We start from the raw sequence: 15,626 nt of genomic DNA, 5'->3' as shown, positions 1-15,626 counted from the left end.
TTATCTTTGCTGTAAATAATAGTCATGAACATGGACCCTCCAGAGGGCAACATTATGAACTTTTTAGACATAACCAAACACCGAGAGGGAATGAGTCACTGGGGGCTTGTCGCTATAGTCCAAGTGGGGACCAGATCAACTGGCGGAACAGTGCACAAGGACAATGTTGTCCATCCTACTGTGATGAGCAGTGAGTGGAGCCTTACAAGATGATGAGCAGCCGTCTGAGGGGCAGCTACTGGTCTCTCCCTGTGTGAAGAAAACTGAAGACGCGTCCAGACAGTCCAGTGGACTACCATGCCAACATCCATCTCCATGACCCAGAGGCCAGCAGAATTAAATGGTGGCCAGTGTCACTAACTTTTCTGAAAGGGATTACATCAGAGGGATCTTAAACTCCTGGGTAGAGCAGAAAAACGAATGTAGAACAAAACTAAATTCTAATGGAGACCAGGCTTCCTGAGCAGACATACTGATGGAGCCCATAAGACTGGCCCTTTGTCACCCTCTAGCCCTGGAAATGAACTCCCCCTGAGGGCTCACACAGACCAATCTGTTAGTGGAGGAGTGACTACTGAGATGTTCGGAAGGGAAGAATACAGCGGGACGGAGGCAGTGGAATACGTGATGTCAGTCAGTGACGTAACAATGAATAGAAAACTGACCTGTAAATCTTCACCCGATTCACAATAGAAATTAAAAAACCCTAAATGACAAAATCAAGGAGGACAGAGGGGTGGGGGTGGGGGTGGGGGTATTAGGTTGGAGCACCAGCAATCTAGCTGAAGGAATTACTAAGAGGTGAGTGTGATGGTGGGAAAGGAGGAAGGTAAAAAGAAACGGGCAAGATCTAGGAAGCAAAGTTATGGATAGAGGTATAAATACAGGTGTGCACTTACATAAATACATTCATAAAAATAGAGGTATTGGCATAGGTACATATATTTATATGGCAACACATTGAGGACCTCTGCTCAAGCCCTCCCTCAGCGCACACAAGAACACTTTGTTCTAATCCGGCATTCTGTGATGCTCACCCTCCTGGCACAATCGCTGAAGTCAAAATAGGTGTACAAATGTGGTGAAGAAAGCTGATGGTGCCCGGCTATCAAAAGATAAAAAGCCTGGAGTCTTAAAGGCTTGAAATTAAACAAGCTGCCATCTAGCAGAGAAGCAGCAAGCACACCAGCCTGTGTGATCATGAGGTGTCAGTGGGATCATGTAACAGGCATTAGAAGACCCAAAACAAACATTATGGAGAACAAGGAGTGTTCAGAGCAGAGACCCATCTGTAGACAATGAGACATTCCCTCAGAGGGTCGTAAAGAAGGGATGAGTCACCAGGGTGAAATACAGCACCAGTGAAATACACAATACTCCCTCTGGTTTCCTCCCTCCCCACTATCATGACCCCAGTCCTGTCTTTCACTTCGGGCTAGGTCAGAGCGTATACATAGGTACAAACAAGAGCTCAGGACACACTGAATCCAGGTTAGATAAACACCCCCCCCCCCCGAACGGAAATGGGAGTAGCAATACAAGGAGGGGAAGGGGAAGGTGGGGAGAGAAGGGGGGAAGAAACCTTGGGGGAGGGAGACAGCAGTTGGTGTAAGATGAAATTAATAATTTTTCAAAGGGTCACGGGATGGGGTGGGGAGGATAAAAAGAGGAGTTGATACCAAGGGCTCAAATAGAATGTAAATGTTTAGAAAACAATGATGGCAACAGGTACAAATATGCTGGATACAATTGATGTATGGATTGTTATAAGAGCCCCCCAATAAAATGATCTTTTAATAATAATAAAAGAAACTGAGTAACATACTGGTTAAGTTTGTAAAAGACCTCTCTAAAGTGTTAAAAGGAAAAGATGTCATTTTTTAAATCATTTTATTGGGGCCTCATACAACTCATCACAATCCACACATACATCAGTTGTGTAAAGCACATTTGTACATTCGTTGCCCTAATCATTCTCAAAACATTTCTCCCCTTAAGTCCCTGGCATCAGCTCCTCATTTCCCCCCCTCACTTCCTCCTCCCCTCTCCCTCATGAACCCTTGACAGTTCATAAATTATTTTGTCATGTTTTACACCGTCCAACGTCTCTCTTCACCCACTTTTCTGTTGTCTGTCCCTAAGGAGGAGTTTATATGTAGATAGACCCCTGTAATTGGTTCCCCCTTTCCACCCGACCCTCTCTCCACCCTCCTGGTATTGCCACTGTCACCACTGGTCCTGAAGGGATCATCCATCCTGGATTCCCTGTGTTTCCAGTTCCTATCTGTACCAGTGTCCATCCTCTGGTCTAGCCAGATTTGTAAGGTAGAATTGGGATCTTGATAGTGGGGGGAGGAAGCATTTAGGAACTAGAGGAAAGTTGTATGTTTCACCGTTCTTCCACTGCACCCTGACTGGCTTGTCTCCTCCTCGCGATCCTTCCATAAGGGGATGTCCAGTTGCCTACAGATGGGCTCTGGGTTTCCACCCCACGCTCCCCCTCATTCACAATGATATGATTTTTAGTTTTTGATGCCTGGTGCCTGATCCTTTTGACAACTTGTGATCGCACAGGCTGGTGTGCTTCTTCCCTGTGGGCTTTGCTGCTTCTGAGCTAGATGAACACTTGTTTACCTTCAAGCCTTTAAGACCCCTATATCTTTTGATAGGCGGGCACCATCAGCTTTCTTCACCACACTTGTCTACGCACCCATTTGTCTTCAGCGATCGTATCGGGGAGGTGAGCACACAATGATATGATTTTTTGTTCTTTGATGTCTGATAACTGATCCCTTCAGCTCCTCATGATCATGCAGACTAGTGTGCTTCTTCCATGTGGGCTTTGTGGCTTCTCAGCTAGATGGCCGCTTGTTTACCTTCAAGCCTTTAAGACCCCAGACGCTATATCTTTTGATAGGCGGGCACTATCAACTCTCTTCACCACATTTGCTTATGCACCCGCCTTGTCTTCAGCAATCATGTCAGGAAGGTGAGCATCATGGAATGCCAGTTTAATAGAACAAAGTGTTCTTGCATTGAGGGAGTACTTGAGTGGAGGCACAATGTCCATCTGCTACCTTAACACTAAACTTACACATATATGTGCACATAGATCTACTTCCCTATCCTCATATATAAACATATTTACCTATGTACATGCCTTTATTTAGACCTCTATAAATGCCCCTTGCCTCCTAGCTCTTTCCTCCATTTCCTTTCACCTTCCTCTTGTCCCACTAAGATGTCATTTGGTGATCTCAGTGCACCTAACTCAAGCATGGCATTTTCATTCACCTCATATACATGTGCAAAGCTAGACAACAAGACCAAAAAAGAGTTAATGCCTTCGAATTGGGGTGTTGGAGAAGAACTGCAAAAAAAGGAAACTGTCTCTTGGAAGGAGGATAGCCAGAATACTTCTTGGAATTGAGGATAGCAAAACTTTATCTCGTGCACTTTGTATTGTTTTGTTCTTCATTTTTATTTTATTCTTAGTTTTATTGACATATAATTAATGTACCAGACAATTCAGTGGTGTGAGTATATTAAAAGGAGCTGTGGAATCATCACCACCATCAATTTTGTTCATTTTTACATTCAGTAGCACACCCTCTCCTGCCATCACCCTAAGAACTATTCGTCTAGCTACTGTCTCTATAGATTGATGTCTCGTGTACCTGGGACTCATGAGGGACCCGTTCCTGGAGAGGGGCACGATGCGTGGTAAAGTAGGGCATCAGTGAAAAAGAGTCAGCCAGCCCCTGAGGGAGCTGGAGTGACACAGTGGCCGTAACCATGGGCTCAGGCAGCGATGACTGACGATGGCACAGGACCAGGCAGTCTTTACAGAGCATCACCATGTGGTGCTCAGGTCGCCATGCTCAGGCACCCAACACGCAGCTGTTTCCTGTCTGGACCTCTTGCGTTCCACACCCTCCTCATGACAGAGGGAGCGCAAGGCTGATTTGCACGAAGTCACACAGGTGACTTGATGGGATGTGAACCCAGGTCTAAGTCAGGTGGTGTTTCTACAAGAGTCCAATCAGCCCTCATTCTATGAAAATGTCCAAGCTGCTGCGGGTTAATGCTTCTAGCCACTGCCTTGTCCCTGGGTACCTGCATCATTTGATTGAGAGTCAGAGGCTTAAATGAGAGCACACATGCTAGATGCAAAGGAATGGAAAGCCGAAGAACTGATCGGGTTAGCTTCTACCCTTGGAAACGGTGTACTGTTTCTCGTGAAAATACAAAGGGGGTTGGAAAAATACAGGAAGTAAAAGTCCACACCTTCCCCCTGTAGATACTTAACTTCCTCCCCCACAAAGAACCCATCCCTGGTTCAAAACCAAGCGCAGGGAGTCCACGCAACCGCTCTGGAAATTTCCACGCGTTAGGTCCGGCATGTGGATTCTTGGTGTAGAGCGACTAGAAAGGTGTAGGGTACAGTAGGTGCTAGAAGTTCTCCATGGATATCCCTGTGACAGCCAAGAAGGGGCAAGACCCCCAAGCCTCTTACAGAGACTTGGTTGTGACACATTTATTCCACAGAGCCGTGTGGGGCAGCAATGGCTGGAAAGTTCTCCAAGCTTCGAGAAGCTAGACCCGAGGCGACTGCGCTCGGCCGCCCCGCGTGCGCACTGAGTATAGGAAGGATCGTGCTAAAGGCCTGTCCTGCCGGACGGGGCAGGCAGTGTTCCTGGAAAGGACTGGAAGTGTCGTGTCCCCTGGGATGCTGGGGTCCGTTCGTTTCTTGCCTGGGGGGTAACCACGTGGGGGCTTGCTCTGTGGCGGTGTGATAGCCGGGCCGGTAGGTTTTATGCACTTTCATGAGGGTATTGCTGTAAATCGCAGTGAAAGGATTCTTCACAAAGAGGTTAGTGGAGATGTAATCGGCTCCCATCTGGATCAGAATTAATGTATTTCCATAAAATAGAGTATCTAACCTTAACTCCCACTTTGCAAGAAACCCTGACATTTCGAGGATCTGAAAAACCTCCCAGACGTGGTGTCGCCTCCCCCTGGGCCTGTGGGCAGCGAAGTGGGTGCAGCTGGATCTGCTGGGGGCTGGGGAGCCCTGCTGGGCTGCCCACTTCTCCTCAGGCCACGAAGAAGACGCTCTGAGTCGTGAGCAGGGAAAGGGGGCGCCATCCTGGCCCTCAACAGCAGCCTTGCAGACCGCCAGGGGGTGGGGTGGGGGGCACGTTTGAAGCCACCTCTGTGGGTGCACAGCTCAACACCCCTCCCCCACATTCTTGAGTTTATTTCCAATTTAAAAAGACCTTATAAAGGCTTAGATAGTAAATATCATTTATCTCACATTTCACAAATGTCCTTTATCGGAAAAAACTCAAGTTACAGGAAAAGAAATGAAACACCTGCATGGGCACCTGCATCAGGGATGGCGAGGCGGCCCTCTCTGCCATGGCCGCCCTGATGGCTTCTGGCAGCTTCCTTCCACGAGCCCTTCCTCCTCCTCCTCCTCCTCTCTGCCCGCAGGAGTCAGCAGAACTTTCAAGAGCCTCCTGGCCTTTCCACACCAAGCAGTTGTACTGGTGCGCACCCTGGGCAGGCGGGGCGGGGGTCGCAGGTGTTAATGACCATATATATTTATATGGCAACACATTGAGGACCTCTGCTCAAGCCCTCCCTCAGCACACACAAGAACACTTTGTTCTAATCCGGCATTCTGTGATGCTCACCCTCCTTGCACAATCGCTGAAGTCAAAATAGGTGCACAAATGTGGTGAAGAAAGCTGATGGTGCCCGGCTAACAAAAGATAGAGTGTCTGGGGTCTTAAAGGCTTGAAGGTAAACAAGCAGCCATCAGGCAGAGAAGCAGCAAGCACACCAGCCTGTGTGATCATGAGGTGTCAGTGGGACCCTGTGAAGACCTGCCACCATCTGAGGTCAGTTTCTCCCCATCCTCTGGCCCTTGGCTGTGCCTTATTGGAATAGGAATACGAGGACATAAAGTTGCCAGGGGGTTTCAGTGGGGAGTGGCCCACTGCTGACTGGAAGTACCTGCTACACCTCACTGTGGAAGGAATTTGGGTCCCAGGTCGGGCGCGTGTCCCCATTTCACAAGGGAAGAAACGAGGAGGGATGGGACGGCCATTCCCTTCTTGCTGTGAGGTCCTGGACCGGTGCCTCCAGCTCCCCGTCTGTAAAAAGGGCAAGGTAATCCCGCCTCTGGGAGGCAGGCCTAGAGGCAGACACTCAGCCCCGCGGGGTGCCGACAGATGCAGGTGTGTGACTCTGGGACCCTTTCGCTGCTGGGCCCAGAAGCACACAATGGTTCAACACCCGTCTCCCCTGCAGGAGGCGAGATGGGTGGCGTCCTGCGTGCGGCTCAGCCGGGGACTGCCTGCAGGCCTGGGATGGAGACGCTCCTCCCCCAGGGACGTCCCCTCCTCCCCTCGAGGACCCCACTGCAGCCCGCGTGTCCTGGGTCTTGCAGTCTTCCAGCCAAGCTGCCACCTTGCGTGGCGACAGCGGGCCCGGCGTGCGCTCCGTCGTGCAGCGTCCGCGGAGCCAGAGGCCCCGGCCGGGACGCCGGTCCGTTTGGGAGGCCTGCGGCCGCGCGGGTGCCCTTTGCGATGGGAAGTCACACGCCTTCAAGGGGAAGCAACGTCTTCAGGCCGGGCACGCTTGGGCGGAGGGAGCACGTCGGAGCCGGGCAGCTAACCCAGGGCCCCTTTGGGTTTGGGGTCCGGCGGGCCTGAGCTCGGAGCCCGGGTTGTCTGCAGGGCAGGGTCACGGCCGGGCTGTCCTCGCTCGGCCGCCGAGGGGACCTCAGGAGACCGCTCGGGCTTGGGGACTGCAGGCGACCCCCGCAGGCGCTCACACGCCCGGGCCTACGAGCCCGCCCCGCTCTCCGTCCGGCCCAGGTGCGTCTCATCCGTGTCCCGTCCGTTTCAGCCACGAAATCCGGGCTCTTCCTATCCACCGCCCCAAAGGACGGCCCTGGGAGTCTGCCAGGAAACGTGCTGGCGAGGGGCCACGGCGGCACGCTCCAGGGTCCGGAGCGGCCCCGGGGCCCAGGACCGCTGAGATTAGGCTCCCGGCTGCGGCGCACGGAGCCCGCGCGTGCAGGTGCTCGACGCGGCCGCCAGATGGTGCCAAGACCCGCTCCCAGCCGGCGGCGCCCGCCCGCAGCGCCCGCGAGGGGTTCCCGGGTCTCCCGCGCTCTGTCTCTGAGACTCTGCCTGCCCCTGGCTTGATGCTAAGTTCCAAGCCCTAGACACCGCTCAGAGACAAGGGGTGCCCTCCAAGAACTGGACCCCACGAGAGGGGCGATGTCCATCAGGAGGGGTGGCCTTAAACTCCTCACACCCCCACCCCCTCAGTGACTTTGTCTTTATTAACTCTGTCTGCTCCTGCTTTGCGAAGCCCTTCCTTCACGAGCTCGGGAAGCGGGCACTTGTCCCACGCTACAGCCAGAACTGAGGTCATACCGTCTGAGTGGGGGTGGGAGACCTGGGCCCTGTCATCTAAAGGCTGCTCTCCGGAGAACGCAGTGACCTATAGGTTGATGGACAGAGCATCCCCCTGGGCCCCAACCCCCCAGTCTGGCTTCTCCTGAGCACTGTAAAGGGGCTGGCTGGACATGCCCAAGGGGAGTCTCACTTCTGATTCCAAGCACCAGGGGCTGCAGCCTCTACAGCCCCGCCCCTCAAAGATGTGGAGCTCCCTGCCTCAGCAGCAGTGCGATTTGTTACCAAATTGAGTGCTGCACCCCATGGAATCTGTGGGGCACCTAGGAGTCTCTCAATGTCCACTTCCCAGGCTCCTTTGGAAGTAGGTGACCGTGCCAAGTTCTGACAAAGGAGATGTTATCATTCTGTGTTGTGCCTTTAAAAGCCGCTCCGGCTGGCTGCTGTCTGAGGAGGGGGCCAGAGGGGGCAGAGTAGCCCTGTCTTCAACCATAGAGGAAGGCACCTCCGAGATTCAGGGATCCCAGAGCAATGAGGTGGAAGGAGCCTGGGTCTTGAACTCTGGTGCCTACTTATAGGCCCTGCATGGCTCGTTCTCCCGCTGTAAGGCAAGGAGAAATGCCCTATGGCTTCGTGTCATCCTTCTTAACCTCTGCCCCGCTACATCAGTGGTTCAGCCACAGAAATAAAAGAATCGCGCTTAGTCAATGATTTGACATGCTTACCACATACCAGGTGCAGTAGTCGGCTCTCACTGGGTGAGGCTGCACGAAAGTTACCCTGGCCCCTCTGGTGCACAACAAACAGGTGGGGTGTTTTGTTTGTTTGAGATTTCTTGCCTGTTGGCAGGGACTGTGAGCAGCTCTGGTGGCGTAGTGGGTTACACACTGGGCTGCTCATGGCAAGGTTGGCAGTTTGAATTCAGCAGGCACTCCGTGGGAGATAGGATTTGTTTTTTTAAATTCCCTTGAAGAGTTAGTCTCAGAAACCCACAGGGGCAGTTCTTGCAGCTGGACTTTGCCCTATCAGGGTCCCTAGGAGACACAATGGCCTGGGTCGATGGCAGCAAGAAGTAACTGCTGTGTGGGCTGGATCCACTCTGCTCCACACCGGGGCCTGGCTGGGAGCAGAGGTGAGGTGTCCCAGCCCGTTCGAGGCCTCTGTTGAGCTTTTCCTGCCCCTGGTGCTGCGTGAGCTGTCTGCCAGGAGTGAGGGGGAGCAGACTGACCGAGACCCGCAGCCTCCAACCCTGGCGGCACACAGGTGCGGTGCCTGAGCATGTTTCCACCCGCAGCCAGATCGGAGCTCTTGGCTGGTCACCCCACTGCTGCTCCTTCCCTGGCTTCCAAAAGAATGGCCATTTCCACGCCTACCCCTGAGCCTCCTGACCCTGCTCTCTGGCCCCCAGCTGAGTGGATCAGGCATAGATGCTTGATCCCAGTCGAGTCTATGAGACTTCCTCAAGAATTTGAAGCCAGGGATGAGGCAGAGAAGTAGAGATAAAAAGGGTAAGGGCAATGCCAACTGAGCTGTACTGGGTGGGCACTGCTCTGTGAGAAGCCTTTGCCTGAATGGAATCCTCCCACCCTCCGAGCTGGCTGGTTGGAAGGTATTTATCAGCCATCGGATCAGCAGAAACCACGCTGGTTCACCAACATCTACTTGGCTTTGCACTCGGCAGTTTCTACCTACTTCCCTCGGGGCATAATCTCTTGACCATGGCATTCAAGGCTCTTGATGACCAAGCATCAAATACCCATCCCTCTCATCCATCCACTGCCACCGCCCCAGCCGCCATTCCAATGCCCGCGCCTCCTTTCAGCACCCTCTCCACACTTCTGCCAAGCATCCTCTCCAAGTGCCTGGCCCAGGCAGCCTTCGTTGTCATCACCTCCCATCCAGTTCCTGTCCCTCTTCCGTGGAAGGTTGGCACTTCCGAGGGCAAGGCCAGCTTCAGGTAGGGCTCGCAGGTCTCTGCTGAGCCTCTGCATGTTCAATCCCACTTACTGCTCCAACACCCCTTGGAGGGGGCAGCGGTCGTTGCATCTCCTCTTGACAGGGGATGAGAGGCACCGGAGGTAGAGTGATCTGCCCCGGGTCCCACAGCAAGTAACGGGGAGGGGGGGGCTGAGGTTCAAGCTGCTCGAAGTGTGGGCTCCCGTCTGAACCACGCCCACGGCTTCTCTCCCTTCCATCTTTCCTCCAAGTGGGAGAGGTTGAGGCAGCTCCCGGGAGCAGGCCCGGCCTGGCAGGGGGACCCGAAGTTTAAACTCTAGAGCAATTGGTTTGGGGAAGCCTGGAGTCTGCAGCTGGAGCCTCGGTGGTGGACTGGGTGCCACTTGGGCTGCCTGATCCACACAGTCCGCAGTTCGAAACTTACCAGCCGTTCTGCTGGAGAAAGACGGGGCTTTCTACTCCTGCAAGCAGTTGGTCTCCAAAACTCACAGGGGCGGTTCTACCCTGTCCTGCAGGGTCAGTGGGCGCCGGTCTTCACTTGATGGCAGTGAGTGTGGGCTGGTTGGTCGGTTTGCGTGGAGGTCACCAGTCGGAGTCTTGACTTAAGCTCTGAGTTCTTTCTGTTTCTTGTGTTTCTTCCCCAGGGCTCGCCCACCGTAATCCAGCATCGTGGCTCAGCAGAGACCAGTCAGCAGCCGGGGGCGGGGCAGGGAGGTGAATTAGGTGAAAAGCAGGTGAATCAGGACACAGCCAGATGCTCACACGAACAACTAGGGCATTTCCCTGGCCGTTCGCCCAGATTGGGGTCCCGGTTCTGCAGCCTCCTTGTGATAATGACTCGGGCGAACGATGGTGAGCCCTGCTGGGCCATCACATAGCCGGGTAGTGGGAGCCCCAGAACCAATCCCGGAGCCTGTGCGAATCCCACTCTCGGCCCTTCCTCTGCTGCGATGTCCCCCTGGATCCCGTGGGATTCCTCTCTTCGCTGTCACACGTGTGTGAAGCCAGGCCTGTGAGTCCAGACTCCCTCAGCTTCTGTGGCGTGTGCATGCTCACAGTTGCGGTCACCCAGAGATGATGCGAACTGCGTAAGGCTTAATAATCCACAGAGAGCACTTGGCCTTTGGGACTTTGATCTGACACAGAGGCCAGATGGGAAGAGGCCTTTCTCTGGGCGGTGCGGGAAGAGCGGGCTGCAGGGCAGGGGAGAGGAGTGGAGAAGGGGTAGGCTGTGCTTACAGAGCCTTGGTTCTACCCCTGCCAAGAGCCAGCTCCCCAGCCCATGTGCCACGCCCACACCCCTCCTGGCCTGCTTGGAGGGCAGGTGTGCTAGGCCCCAGCCCTGCTTTAAAATGTCCATTGCTCCCAGGACCTGGAGACCAACCAGACCCTACGCTTCGTGTTTCAGACTCTATAATCAGCCTGCCCTCCTTTCCAGCCTGCCCCTGCCACGACCCCTCCCCCTGAGACCCACTGGGAGGACCCGCGCCTCCATGCTGTCCCTCTGCTGCCTGGTCCCCACGTGGGAGCAGCACCCGCTCCTCAGCTTTGCACTGCAGGCCTCCTCCTAAGCTCTTGAGCTATCTGGAGAGAGGCCAGGACTGACTCCGTGCAGGTTCCCAATGGCCAGCCCAGAGGAGGCTGTGGAACGGGATGCGATGACTAGTCCAGCGAGGCCGGAAGGTGGCAGCATGGCCCTGCTCAGGGCTCCTCCAACAGCACCCTCTGCAGGGGGTACCAGCAGGCCCTGGATTTTTAGAGGGTGAAGAAGTGAACCGTCAAGTCAGAGCCAGGAGATGAGCCACGTGGGGCAGGCCTGGTGTTAGCCTGTCCTGGCCCTTGGTCTGCCGTGCGTGTGTGTGCGCGCGTGCCCAGCTGGGGCAGTGTCTCCCACTCGGTCAGCTTGTAGCTGGGCTTGGACCCGTTGCTGCAGGGCTGATGCACCTGTCCCCCAGCGCAGTCTTGCCCCATGAGTTCATGTGTGCCAAGGACTGCTGCCAGTGGGGCTGGGGAGATGGTGACGGTCACTCCTGTCACATGTGCCTCTCTGCTTGAGGACTGGGCAGGGCGGACTTTGCCCCGGGTTGGTCCCAAGGGGCTGGTCTCCTTGCCCTTCCCCACCACTACCCAGATTCTGCGCCTCCTCTCTGGCCTTCCCAGGGGAGCGGGGCACTACGGCTTCCTGGGGCTTTGCCAGAGGCCCGGAGACACCCTGCAAGGGGCCCTGCCCAGAGCTTCTGTGGGATGGAAGAGATGGGCTTGGGGTTCGCACCCCAGAACCACTGTGCTCTCTGAGGCCAGAATCTCAGAGGCGGGGACCCAGGGCTGTGGGGATGACAGTTTCTGGGCATGGGTTCCTCTATAATGGGGCTTCAGCCCCGGGAGCTTAGAACCCTGAACCATCTCCCCTCAGACCTCCACAGCCGTCGCCCTGTGCTGGACATGTGACGCCGAGCCAGGGACCAAGCCGGGCTCCCCCCGGGGGCCAGCTCTTAATTCTTAGCCAAGAGCCTGGTCTCTCTCACCCCTGGCAGCAGTGAGGCTGGTGTGCGTGTTGTGGTGGGTGTGTGAGTGTGAGTATGTATATGTGGTTTGTGTGAGTGTGTATGTTTGTACATGTGGATGTATGTGGGAGTGTGTTGGGTTGTGGTAGGTGTGTGTGTGTGAATGTGTGGTGGGTGTATGAGTATATGTGTGTGGTGTGTGTCTGTGGTGTGTGAGTATGTCTGTATATGTATATATGTGGGTGTGATGGGTGTGTGTGTATGTTTGTGTGGTGTGTGTGTGAGTGTGTAGGTTAGGTGTGAATGTGTGTGGTGGGTGTATGTATGTGGTGAGTGTGAATGTATATGTGTAACTGTGTGAGTGTGTGATGGTGCTTGTATGTGTGTGGTGGGTGTGAGTGTGTGCGTAAGTGTGTATGTGGTGGGTGTGAGTGTGTATGTGTGGTGTGTGTGAAGGGGGGTGCTCACAAGCAGCCTCCAGACAAGGATGGCTTTAGAAACACAGGGGCGAGGCTGGGGGTCCAGATGGTCCCCTTTCTAAAGCTGACATGACAGGACATGAATTTTAGACCCTGATGCTCTGTGGCCTGAGGTCAGGCCATGACATGTGGAAGATGACAGGCCTCTCTCCCTGTGGTGGTTTCTGGTGAGGACACAGGCAGGGACCCCAGGGTCAGTGTGTCCAGGCTGCTGCCATCACACAGAAGCCTGGGGAGGGATGGTGAGCGCCCTGGCCCCAGAGGCCACCTCTTGCGGTCCTCTGGGTTCAGACTTGAGGGTCTGGGGCACCCAGAGGCCAGGACACATGGGAGAGGAATCGGACACCACACAGCCCACCGGCGTGGCGGCCATCCTCTATGGAAGCTGGGCTCCTCAGTCTGGCTGTGGGCCTGCTTCTCTTCTGAAAGTGGGCACATGCTGGCTCCCCAGGACTCCCCAGAGAAATAGAAGAGGTGAAAAGGAAGCCCCCTCCAGGACCCAGGCAGGGGGGTGACACCCGGGCTACTAACCAGGAGGTCAGCAGGCTGAAACCACCACTGTCCCACCAGACACAAGAAAGACGAGGCTGTTTGCTCCCGGGAAGATCCAGTCTGGACAGATACCCAGCGCTGTGTCCTCTGTCCTCCTCTGCGCAGCGTCCAGCACCAGAGTCTTCAGGAAGCAACTGGTCAAAGAAAAAGTGACGCCTGAAGAAGAATCAAACGACAGGGGAAAAAAAGTGGAGAAAATGAAGGCTGAAGATGGTGGCCATCACAGAGCAGGCTGGAACGATGAGCCCAGACAGGCAGGCGCCGTCTACTGCGGGTCTTGGAAAGATGCGGGGGACTGTGGAGAAGCGGGTTTCCTACTGGATTCCATGAAGTCAGACACCTGACTTTGCTTGCGGGGAGAGGGGGATGTCTTAAGTTCTGGGATTCATTCCAGTTTATCATTGTTGCCTCTGCTGTGCTATGCTCAGGTAGACGGACGGTGCGATTCTTTATAGGCAGTGGCATATATTTTCTTTGCCAAATTTAAGGTGTCCAATAAATCAAGTCGTCTAATAAAACTGTCTGTTTCATACTTTATAGAATAATATAATCCTTTGTCATTTAATCATATAGGTATGTTTGAAAGAGAATTAAAATGTGCTAAATTATTTTTTTTTAAGGGGGGAGTGTCGGGTCCTCAGGCAGTTCTGCTGTGTCCTGTAGGGACGCGATGAGTCAGAATCAACTCGATGGCAGTGAGTTTGTTTTTTTTTGTTTTTTTTCAGTTTGGCTCCTCTCTCCCCCTCAAAGGGCCCCAGAGAAGGTTCTCCAGCCCCACAGACCCCCCTGTGCCTGGAACTGCCCTTTGAGGATGATCCCGGTGTGCACAAAGGCCCTTTCTCCGGATGGGGAACCGAGTGGGGCGCAGAGAGCCACGTCCTTCCCTGGCTGCTGTCCTGGGTCAAGGCCCCTGTCGGAAACTAACACCGAGGGAACTATTCCCTAACTCACAACAGAGGGAGCCTGGAAAGCTAGTATTCCATGATGGGAAAGCCACCACTTTGCTAAGTTAGAGATAAAGTCCAAGTACATTATCCTGCTTTAGATATCATTCCCAGATTCTCCCCCAACAGCTCGGCTGCCTTAGAGTGAGCACATGGTTGACTCCGTCTCCCTACAGAAGCGGGCATTCTTGTGATCTCCTCCCGCCGCAGCACCCAACCCATCCCCCCTCATCCCTTCTCCCAATACAGGTAGTAGGCTTCCTCACCTGTGAGCTTAGGGACCTTCCTGTGGTTACCACCCACCGTGTGACGTATGTAACTACTGAATATGCATGTCTATGGCTACCCATACATATCCCAAGACAGTAAAGACTCTCCTCTCTCTTCGCCCACCTCCACGTGGACCATCAAGAGAGGCTGAGGTGAGTATGCTATGAAATGTGTCTGACTCCTTTATTCTACACTATCTCCCCTAGCATCTATGACTTTACTATAACCTCCATCTATTATCACTTATGCGCCTTCAGTTGTTAGAGGTTGGTTTCTTCTGACAGACCCTGGGTGGAGACCCCATCTCGTTTCCCCATGGACCATTCAGTGACACCGACGACATTCTTGCTGTTGGACGGCCATTCCCACCCCTCCTTCCTCAGTAACATAGGCGTATTGTCCTCCTAAGGTTCCCATCTAGTCTTTTCAATAGTATGTGTCCATTTGATACCACATAGATAGTTCTTAAAACAGCAAAATACTCAAGGGGGCCTTTTTAAAAAGAAACCAGCATGAATTAAACTAAACTGTACTCAGTCTTAAGATTTCAGGGGATACTTTTGGTTTTAGGTTTAAAGATGGGTCTTGGAAATAGTTTCAGGGGTTCATCCATCTCCCTCAGTTCCAGAAAGTCTAGCTTACAGGATAATCTGAAATCCTGTTCTGCATTTTTCCACCTTTGGACGAGATTCTTCTAGGGGATCTTGGATGGAACTGTTCAGTCATGGTGGCCGGGCACCATCCACTGCTTTTGTTTCCATGACAAACGTGGCAGTGAGTTGTCCGTGGAGGCAGTGAGCCACACATTCCCCATGCTGCTCCTGTTCCTGACGCTCCTCCTTCCTCAGTTGCTGCAGGTGACGAGAGGCTGTGCCTTGGATGGCCACTCAAAAGCTTTTAAGACCCTAGGAATGATGCAACAAACTAGGAGGTGGAACACAAAAGATAACGAAGCATGTTATGAGACCAATGAACTAGGATGCCCCCTGAAACCATGACCTTAAGCCTCCAAACCGAGAACCAAATTCTCCTCCTCCCATTGTTGTAAATATGCCTCCCGCACAACATTTGGCAATTTACCTCTTTACAGGTGTGCAGCTCACTGGCAGCGATCACTTTGCTTGCTATACCAAAGAATGGAATTGCTCAGTCAGATGGCAGTCCTGGGAGCCCTGGTGTCTTAGCGGTTATGCATTGGGCTGTGACGAGCAAAGTCTGAAGTTTGAAACCACCAGCCACCCTGCAGGGTAAAGGCTGGGCTTTCTACTCCCATACACAGTTACAGTCTCAGAAAATTCAAAGGTGAAGTTGTAGCCTCGGGGGTGACTGTGAGTTGGCATCACTTGGTAGCAGGGGTAGCTGTGGAAGTTCTACTTTTAGTTCTTTGACAGACTGCTATACTGTTTTCTTTTTCCCCAATAGGTGTTTTTTTTTAAAGTGCTATATATTTAATTTTGCCAGGATCTATTCTCCATGACTTTGAGCAAA

Source organism: Tenrec ecaudatus, chromosome 1 (assembly GCF_050624435.1).
Source record: "Tenrec ecaudatus isolate mTenEca1 chromosome 1, mTenEca1.hap1, whole genome shotgun sequence".
Taxonomy (NCBI): Eukaryota; Metazoa; Chordata; class Mammalia; order Afrosoricida; family Tenrecidae; genus Tenrec; species Tenrec ecaudatus.
Note: the sequence above shows the minus strand (reverse complement) of the source record.